This window comes from Anastrepha ludens, chromosome 4 (genome assembly GCF_028408465.1).
Source record: "Anastrepha ludens isolate Willacy chromosome 4, idAnaLude1.1, whole genome shotgun sequence".
Taxonomy (NCBI): domain Eukaryota; kingdom Metazoa; phylum Arthropoda; class Insecta; order Diptera; family Tephritidae; genus Anastrepha; species Anastrepha ludens.
In genome coordinates this window covers 78,625,011-78,635,250 of record NC_071500.1, presented here as the reverse complement: position 1 = coordinate 78,635,250, position 10,240 = coordinate 78,625,011, and positions in this window count along the sequence as shown.

Sequence of the window (10,240 nt, the reverse complement as noted above, 5' to 3'; positions counted from 1 at the left end):
TCAAACCGCGCTAGAGGCCCTAAAACTCTTTCTGGAATGTGTTGTGATTCCGTAATTACGCAAAAAATCTTCCCTTAAAAAAGAAATACAATACAAATACCAAAAGTCTCATAATGCTCGTTTCAGATAATGAAACTGTCATTTTTAAAAAAATCGTTTTTCTTTTATTTTGTTATTATTAGGACTGTTTCATATCTGTCATGAAAAAGCTTCACATAAAAACCAACTGCCGTTCGGAGGTGGCATAAAACGAGAATGTTCTCTGATTTTGAAACAACATCAAAGCGCATACTACAAATGGGATCAGAAGTTCGGCCAAGTTAGGATATTGGAGCTAATTATACGAGATGTGGAAATTAGGTTTTGGGAATTTCCATTACTTTCAGTCTAAGTTTGGTTTGTGAGTGTTTTCCGAAAGTAACTTCGTGTCGGTTATTCGCCTGAGCTAAGTCCTGGATATATGAGTGTGACCCCATGTTCGATATTGTATTCATCGTGAATATGTTCTGCCATATGACAGTTTTTGCACAGTTTTACGTTAGCGTCCTTGAGTGGCTGCCATTCTATAGTCCTGAAGAAGTCGCACCTCAGTTTATCAAGTTTGTAATTGTAAAACAAATCCAAATTTTTATTCTCTTTATAAGTGTCTGGTAGTACTGATATTAGTTTATATCCGTTAAAATAAATTGATACTCATCATTTGCAAAAGTTTCTCGCTTCATAACTACATATATCATCAATTTATTGAATATTTGATGACTTACTATTATATTTCAATCTTTAATACATTCAAATATTCAATTTTTCATTACATTTTCTGAGCCTCTTTTTGCCTGCCCCGCTCAGTTGTTTGGGTTGTTCGGCTGTATCTGTGCCGATCGTGTTCTGCTTAGGTGTTTCAGCTGTTGAGGTCACACCTAAGCTGTTTGTCTGGGCCATTTCTGCCTCTGAGGTCCCGCCTTTGGCTCGCTCAATTTGAGGGCTGCTCCTCCTTTCTTGATTGAGCTACTGTGTCCTCTGATGGTGAGCTATTATGGCTGCTCTCGCCATTTTTGTTTTTGATTTTATTTGTTTTAATTGTGTCCACTTTGGTCCCACGTGTAAAGGGGAAAGGTTGGTCCGCTGCACCAGTGTCCCGGTAGCGCAGTAAGGCACTTATTAAAATGGAGCCTTTCCTGAGCGCTCCAAGTTCGCATATTAGCGAATGTTCTACCTTGGAATGCGGATTTCTGTAGAGTTTACTCTAACTAGATTTTAGTCACCTCTTACGACAGTCATACCTTACATCGGGCAAATTCTAACTCCTGACCCGCTGGGTGTATCTACAAATAAAAAAAGGCATTCTCCTAATTTTAAGCTTTTAACTGAGATGTTGGGTGATATTGTTAATTTCCGGAGTAAATTCACTTGCTAGTATACCCCAAACTTTGGATTTAAGTCTAAGACTAGGCCACCAATTCAAAAATTCAATATATTTTGGAGCCAAGCCCTATTTGCTTTCCTTGATCCTGCGTATTGTTTATAAATGAGCCTTCAGCGGGCCCAAGGGAACTCTTCAAATAGCGTTATTTCAAAAACTGCGAGGGACACCATTGAATTTAGAAGACCCCACTTAGTAAAATCAATTATCAAAACTTTTGCCCAAAAAAACCAGTTGAAAATACGACCGTTATACGAGTGTTATCGAATATATTTCTTCTTTCCGGTTAGTAACACTCCTGTGGAAAGAGGTTTTTTGTTAAAGAATACCCATTTTGGTAAACGACGACAAATCGAATTCCTACTAATTTTGGTGAACAATTCGTTTGCTGCCGACCAACGCCGGTAAATTTTGCTATTCAGCCGCCGACGAAACGTAAAAACGATTTGTCGGCGGACACCAAAAATTATGTGCAGACTACAATTTTTATTGAAACTAAATTATGGTTTTTGTGTTATTCATTATTTGCTTAATTCCCGTAAATGATTGATTTAATTTAATTAATTTTTTTACGTAGTGAGCTCCTGCCATGAAAATGCTCCTCGCTGCATACTCGTAGGGCGCAAAGTCGATACGTACAATTTATTCCTCTATAGTATGACGAATGGAAAAATGGTTTTGATGAAATAAATACACCGTACGTAGACTATTTGTCTTTGTATAGTCATAGTCTATAGAGCTCTAGTCCTATGTAGAAACTAGACCATGTGGACGACAGAATTATTTATTAAAACGTTTTATTGATATATAGAGTAAAACAAATACATAAATATAATCAAACATTATTATTTGTAAAGCTAACTACGTTATGAAGGGCTCGGGCTTAATAACCAAGTGTTAGACAAAAATACTTCCTTTAAATTTTTTCTTTGGCCGATTCGGCTTTAGAAATGCATTACTTTCTTCTTTTAAGTTTACTAGGTATGTCGCCTTTATAAATAAGCAAATTTATATCTAGTCTGTAAATCATAGACTCAATAAAACCAATACAAATCCAAATATGTCAAAGGAGTTATGGAGGTCTTACGCCCGTTTACAAACCTCAGTTTGCTCATAATTTTTATTAAAAACATATTTTTCACAACATGCGCTTAGAAAATGCGCGCGAAAAATTGATAAGTCCCGTATTGTGCAAAACTAATTAATAAAAGGAGGTATCGGGAAAAAATTGTTGCAATTATGTTCATTTTAATCAAATGCCCTCATGCCACTACAATGCATTTCACATAAAAAATGGCAAAGAATTAATGTAAGTAGTACACATACACAAATACATATGTACGTATGATACTTATAAATAATACGTAAATTCATTGGTGCGTATATTTATATAGCACTTTGTGGATCATCAACCCATTAATTGAAACGATATTTTGTTTAACAAATAGTGAGATAATAATACCAGCATTTAGTTGAGCTCGCTGTATCCCAAAGTTCAAATAGGCATTGCAAGAAGATCTAACTGTTTTCGGCTGTACCAAAAATTAGATGTTTCTATTGAAAATAATCTCATTGTCACTAAGACCTAAAGCCGATATACCAAGTGCGAACAATCTCTATTACAGCTGCCATGCCGCTAAAGTGCCTATTAGAACCAGCTAGTAATATTCAAGTATCTTTGAAAATATGGATACAGTCCACTTATCTTTTCCTGTGCATCATCAGGTAACATAAATTATATGAAAATCAAGCAAAAGGCAAGCGGCCGCCGTAGCCGAATGGGTTGGTGCATGACTACCAACGTCGGTTCGAATCTCGGTGAAACACCAAAATTAGGAAAAACATTTTTCTACAATAATAGCGGTCGCCCCTCGGCAGGCAATGGCAAACCTCCGAGTGCATTTCTGCCATGAAAAAGCTCCTCATAAAAATATCTGCCGTTTGAAGTCGGCTTGAAACTGTTAGTCCCTCTATTTGTGGAATAACATCAAGACGCACGCCACAAATAGGAGGGGCTCGGCCAAACACCCAATGATATATATATATACATATATATAAGCAAAAACACCAGTAATCCTTCCCTTTAAAAATTCAAATGTTACATGATAAGATCAACAATGACAATGATAAGATCATCGGATTTGATCAGCTGTGGTGAATTAATATTTCGCCTGATCCTCGCTTTACGAAATTAACTGCGATCAAAAAATTTTCGCGTACAACAGAAATAATTTTTATGCGAATTGCACTTGCGGTCTAATTTCTAAATAAATTCCGTATCAAAAGAACCATTTCTACAGACTCCTTAGTATTCAATAGAAATTCTCAATGATTTTTTAATTACTCAAATTTGGTATAAATGATGAACCCGATAAAATAAAAGCGCACAAGTAAACATTTGAAAAATAGGCGCTGCCACGCTCAAATTCATCGCAGAAAAATAAAGGTGAAAATATAAGGTAGCTTTCTCCGGTTATTTTCTCACATTGGGATGGCTTATATTTTGCAATGTTGTCTTTATTCGTTGAAAGTTTAATGTGTTGCTTTTTTGTAGGCATATATGTATGTACATATATTTAAGGGACAATTTTGTTTTTATTTTCGCTATATTTTGTTTGGCGTATGCCGATGACTTTGACATCATCGGCCTTAACAACCGCGCTTTTGCCTTTACCAAACTGGATAAAGAGGTAAATTGAATGGGTCTGGTGCTAAACGAGGACAAAACGAAGTACCTCCTGTCATCAAACAAACAGTCGTTGCATTTGCGTAACGACACTCACGTCACAGTTGACAGTTATGATTTCGAGGTTGTAAAAGACTTCCTTAACACCGATAACAATCAACGGAAATCCAACGTAGAATCTCTATTGCCAACAAGTGTTACTTTGGACTAAGTTGGCAATTGAGTAGTAAGGTCCTCTCTCGACGAACAAAACTGACACTCTAACCCGTCCTAATGTATTGCGTAGAAGCGTAGACGATGACAACATCCGAGAAGGCGGCACTTGTAGTGTTTGAGAGAAAGATTCTGCGCAAGTTCCATATGCTTAATGCTGATTAAAGGTTAGACCGATATATTTTATGCTTGCTGTTAGATGTCTTTACTTAGAGTGAGACAGATTTTAGTAAGCCATTACAAATATAAGATAGAATCGATAATAGTATGTTATGTGTAAGTATGTATGCAAGTATTCGAATTGCTTCATTTAATAGGTCTAATTAGTTTTCTTATTAGACAGTATTCCCAAAGGTAATTTTTAATCAAATATTTCTTACAAACAAAATTCAAGTAATTGCCTCTTTGATAGTCAGAAAGGGTAACATATTTTATATATCTGTCCTTTAGACCTTCAAAGTAGTCTCAAATATTTCACCAATACAATTCCATTATGGCTCAAATAGACGTAATAATACTTAACTTTTTATTTTTTATTAATTGTTTTTTTTTTGTAATTTTTTCAACATTTATGATGCGGTTTTACGTTTGCGTCCTTTCTTAGGCGAGGAAAAATGTTGGCGTATCCAAAAAAATGATTGTTATAAAAAAGTGGATTATTATCACTTCGCAAAACCGTCTGAAATTTTTGGGAACCAGTTGTTTTACGCTGAAGAGAACCTTGAGTTTAAATTATGTTGTGTTCCTCCTTGGAAAAAAGAACACCAACGTGCCTGAAAGTTTTTCTTTTAATCGATCAAAAAGCGAGATATGATAATCACATAAAGGCCAAGAATGTCGGACGATCTGAACTTTCCCATGTTTAATATTTCACTTCATCAACACCTTCATAATCAGCTCCTTCGGTTGGATTTTCATAAAATTGTTTACACTCTTCAACGTGACAACTCTGTGCTGAATTATCGGAAACCATAATATTTAAGCAATCGTTATATGGTAAGATAATTGAGTTTGTAGTTGGCGTTAAGGAAGGATGCTTGAGGGAACACAATATCATTTCATAGTACAAATGAACGTTTTCCTTTACTGAATGTGCGAGCCCCATCCCAATGTTTTGGACGCAATCGAGCAAAAGTTAAAAGACCTATTCCTGGAAGGTTTTGTAAAATTTCACAATTTAGACAAAAACATATCTTCTTTGCTGAGCAAAATAAAATTATTAATCAATTAATATTCATAAAAATTTATCCCCATGCTTTTTATTTCTCCAGACAAACTATTTCTATTCATCTCGAGATTCCTTGTTTTGCCTTTTTTACAAGTGTTCGCGAACAGCCAAAGGTTTTTGCAACCTTTCTCTCGCTCCATGGCCTGGATATGAGTAAAAGGATTTTATTTTTTAATTGCTTACTACTTCATTGCAAAATTTATTTTCTAACTTTTTAGTAATTTTAAGAAAATGATAAGATGGGTCACTTTCTGGTTTAGATATACATATTTTCGTGAGATATATCGCAGCAGTTTTCTGACTCATGCCCACCAACCAAATCTTATAAAATTGTATGGCCTTCATAGAATTACCAGCGGACCAACCCTTTTGAAACCATTTTACGACGTCTATCGCTATGACCGTCGGAGCGTTAAAAGCCGATAAAAAAGCAACAAACTTAAGTGAATCATTTTTTTTTTGGAATTTTTTTTTCTGAAATCAATTACTGCGTCTATTTTAATTGACGCAGGAGATCCACTACATCTATTCTCTCAGGTGTAAAATGGCTGGAAATAAGAAGCCCATTAAAACATGTTTATCACAATCTAATCAAAGCAACACGAAATATAGTAAGTCATTACAAATCAAGCAAATACTCCAAATGCTACAACCTCTTAGTGAACCTTCTCAACTAAATAAACATAAATTTAGAGGAAGTTCTGCCTTGCAGTGCTCTTTGCGGAACAAGCCTAAATGTAGGCAAAATTGTTTTGATAAAAGCTTGCTGTTTAAGCTCAGCTAAACCCAAACACGAACCGAGCTCAGTAAGGAAGCCAGTGTTGCATAGGAATACGACAATTTAATGTCACTGTAGCTCATTTGTGTACTCTACTAAACATAAACCTGCACGTACATATATATTACTTATACTGAAAACAGTGAACAACGTAAACGCAGTCCCTAAGTGTAGCCCCTAACGAGCACAAACACTCATCCCGTAAGAACAACTGCGTTCTTTTAATTACATATTTACACAATACATCGGTTCGTGTGTGTATGTGTTTGGTTGTATCTACACAATGTTGCCATTGATATTTTTGCTTACACACTTTTTCACACATCCGCGTTATCAGTTACAATTTTTCATTGTTTAATAAACCAAAGCCAAAAACCAAAAATGCAAATAGTTCATTTATCTATAATTAACATTATTCAACAGTGTTTTTAAGTTAATTTTAATAAAAATTATAATTTTTCTAAGTTTATTTTGTAATATAAATGCTACATGGATTAACAAGTGGAGAGTAAAGCTAAATAAAAGCGTCAGCACACGTAGTGTTTTCCCTAAAAAAATATAATTACATACAAGTCAATCTTCATCGATGCGTCGATAATCCCATACGTCAACGAGACCAAATATCTGGCCATAACACTTCATGCCAAACAGCGCTGAAAAGCGTATGTAAAGAAAAAACAAGAAGAGCTATATTACCTCATTGCTAAGAGCTCAAACTTACCAATCTGAAACGAATTACTTATTTCCAAACAGAGACTAAGACCGGTTTGGACTTACGACAATCAATTTTGCGGATGCGCGAGCCAAAAGTATATTACCTCTATACGACGTCTGCAAAACAAAATCCTGTGGAGCATAGTAATCGCACCAAACTATTGAAGGATGATCAATTTAGAGGTATCGGATTTTTAAATCAAATAAAACAACGAAAATTCAAATTGTCTGGGAAAATTCAATTGATTGCTTAATTAATTTATTTCTTAAAGATAATCCCTTTCACATATTGTCCACAACTGCGCCATAAATACCAATTTTGATTGACTTGCTTGAGGACTTCGGTCGATATCTCATGAATAAAATTAGTAATGTTGGCTTCGAATGCCTAAATCGAAGCTGCTTTGTCCACAAAACATTTGGACTTTACATACCACCACAAATAAAAGTCCAAAGGTGTTATATCACACGATCTTGGTGGCCAATCCACAGATCCGAGTAGAGAGATAAATTACTCACTGAAACGATGACGCAGTAAATCTATTGTTTCACGAGCTTTATGGCAAGCAGCGCCGTCTTGTTATGTATTTAGTTTGACAGTAGTCACGCGTGATCTGTCAAAAAAAAAACCCCTATTGAAAAAAGTACATCCAATCTGATTACCCCGCATCATGATCTTGGCATACCCACTGTGACTGAAGTAATGAAGCAATTTGCTATAGCACACAAACAGCGACTAACAAACAAGCCAACTTACTTCTCAAAGGTGTTTAAAATGCACAACGGTAGCATACTTTATGGAGAATAATTGCGATTATATATAATATTATATATTAAAACAAGTTAAATTTTCAAATGAAAATTGCTTATTAGTATTCTTTTATATATACTAGGTGCAATTGTACAACGCTTCTAAAAAATGTTTAAGAATCGTTAAAAAAAAAACGAAGTAAAAAAAAAGACTTTTTTTATATAATACAGGGCCCGCCATCTATCGTTACGGATTTGAACTAGGTATTATTTGAAGAATGGTAACACTTTAGCTGTCATCTGATTTGACAGAAAATTAGTTTTATTCTTCCGCTGAACGAAAATGGTTGTGTATACGCTCAAAGAACGCTGGGAAATATTGCGTTTTCGCTCCGCTTCATGGGTTTGGGATCGACTTGAAGAAGATGAAGACTTTTACCGAAAAATCATATTTTCGGATGAAGCTCTTTCCATCTCGGCGGGTATGTTAACAAGCAAAATTGCCGCATTTGGGGCTCAGAAAACCCGCACGCACTCGAAGAAAATCCGATGCATTCACAACGAGGCACTGTTTGGTGCGGATTTTGGTCGAGAGGCATCATTGGTCCATTTTTCTTCGAAAATGAGCGAGGAGTGGCCGTAAACGTCAATGGAGAGCGTTACCGGGCCATGTTGAACGAATTTTTGTTCCGAGAAATTGAAGAGGAGGATATTGGTGGCATTTGGTTCCAACAAGATGGCGCTACTTGCAACACAGCGAATGCTACGATCAATCTTTTGCGCACTGTCTTCGAAGATCGCATTATCAGCCGAAATTCTGATATCGTTTGGCCGCCTCGGAGCTGCGATTTGACGCTGTTGGATTATTATCTTTGGGGTGCCAGACCAGTGCAAAGACCAGTGTTATGCCAACAAACCAGCAACAATTGATACACTGAAGACCAACATACGCGATGTCATAGCTGAAATACAGCCGCATATAATCGAAAATGTGTTGAAAAATTGGACCGATCGTATGGGATGGTGCATGGCTAGCCGAAGCAGCCATATGAATGAATTTGTGTTCCATCATTAACCGGAAGGATTGTACTTCAAAATAAAAAAAACAGTTTGGAAAAATATTGAGTAGTTTTTTTTTATAGCATTTTAAATTCCGTAAAGTTATATGGCGGACCCTTTATATATAAAATATAGTATAAAATATATAAAAATAATAAAATACTCCAGTAAAATATTGTTCATTCTATAAAAGGGACAAAAATAGTCCAATAATAATTTGAAATGGTGTGCAAGATTTATTAATATTCCACAAATGTTCATAAAAATTGTAAACCTTTTACTCAAAGTCTTTAAAAATATTCTGGGCATGCAGTTTTTTAGCTCATTAAATTTTTATATAAGTATAACAAAGTGTAAATTTTAAGTGGCAATTTCTTTTCGCTGAGGTATTGCATTTCGCTCAGGTATTCCTCCATATAACGAATGCGCGACATTTGTAAATCTTAAAAGTTGATGGAGCTACCAGAATAGGTAAGTCTGGGAATTAAATATCCAGTATTTTAAAGATTTTATAATTGTGATAAATACAGTTGGTATGATACCACTAAAGAAAAACCATTTTGTAAAAGAGAAGCTATTAACATGCCTATACAAATGTAATACTGATCTGAGTATATTTGTGTATTTACTTACAAAGTTCAAATGATTTTGCATGGCAGAAATACACTCGCAGGTTTCCCATTACCTGCCGAGTGGCGACCGCTATTAGAAAATAACTTTTTCTCCATTTTGGTGTCTAACGGAGATTCGAACCTACGTCTTCCGAATCGTAGTTACGTACCAATCCAGTCGGCTCCGGTGGCCGCAGGACATCCCAAATTAGGTATACGAAAGGATAGCGGAAAATGAAAATGATGACCATGGATTAGTATAACGACGTTTGAGTTCTATAATGGCAGCACATGCAAAATAAACTGAAAGAATGCAGGAAAATTGTGAAACTTTTAAGGGTATAAAGAATAAGGGTACAAAAAGTAACGCCATTCTGCGGATTTACGCTCGCCACCGATTGATAATGTAAGCCGATAGAAATCGAAATGATGGAATCTCTTTTCAGGTTTAAAAAGAATTTTAATAGATTTTTATTGTCGTAAACGGTATTGCCTATTGATAGTAAAAGGGAATGGATCTTCATAGAGCATTTTGCCCATGTGTTTATACCAACTTCTTGTTCACTCAGAATGCACTGCTTTAAGTTGCTCTAGTGACACAGTTGCGGCATGACCAGATTTTTTGAAAAAACAGGCTACTATTTGCTTTGAGGTGCTACTTCCGCGAATAACTTTTCTTAGAACATCCATACTGCCGATTGCTGTTTTGTTTCCAGTTCATCTGCATAGATTCAAGTTTTGTCACCTGTTGCCATCTCTCAGACGTACTTTGAACCACAGC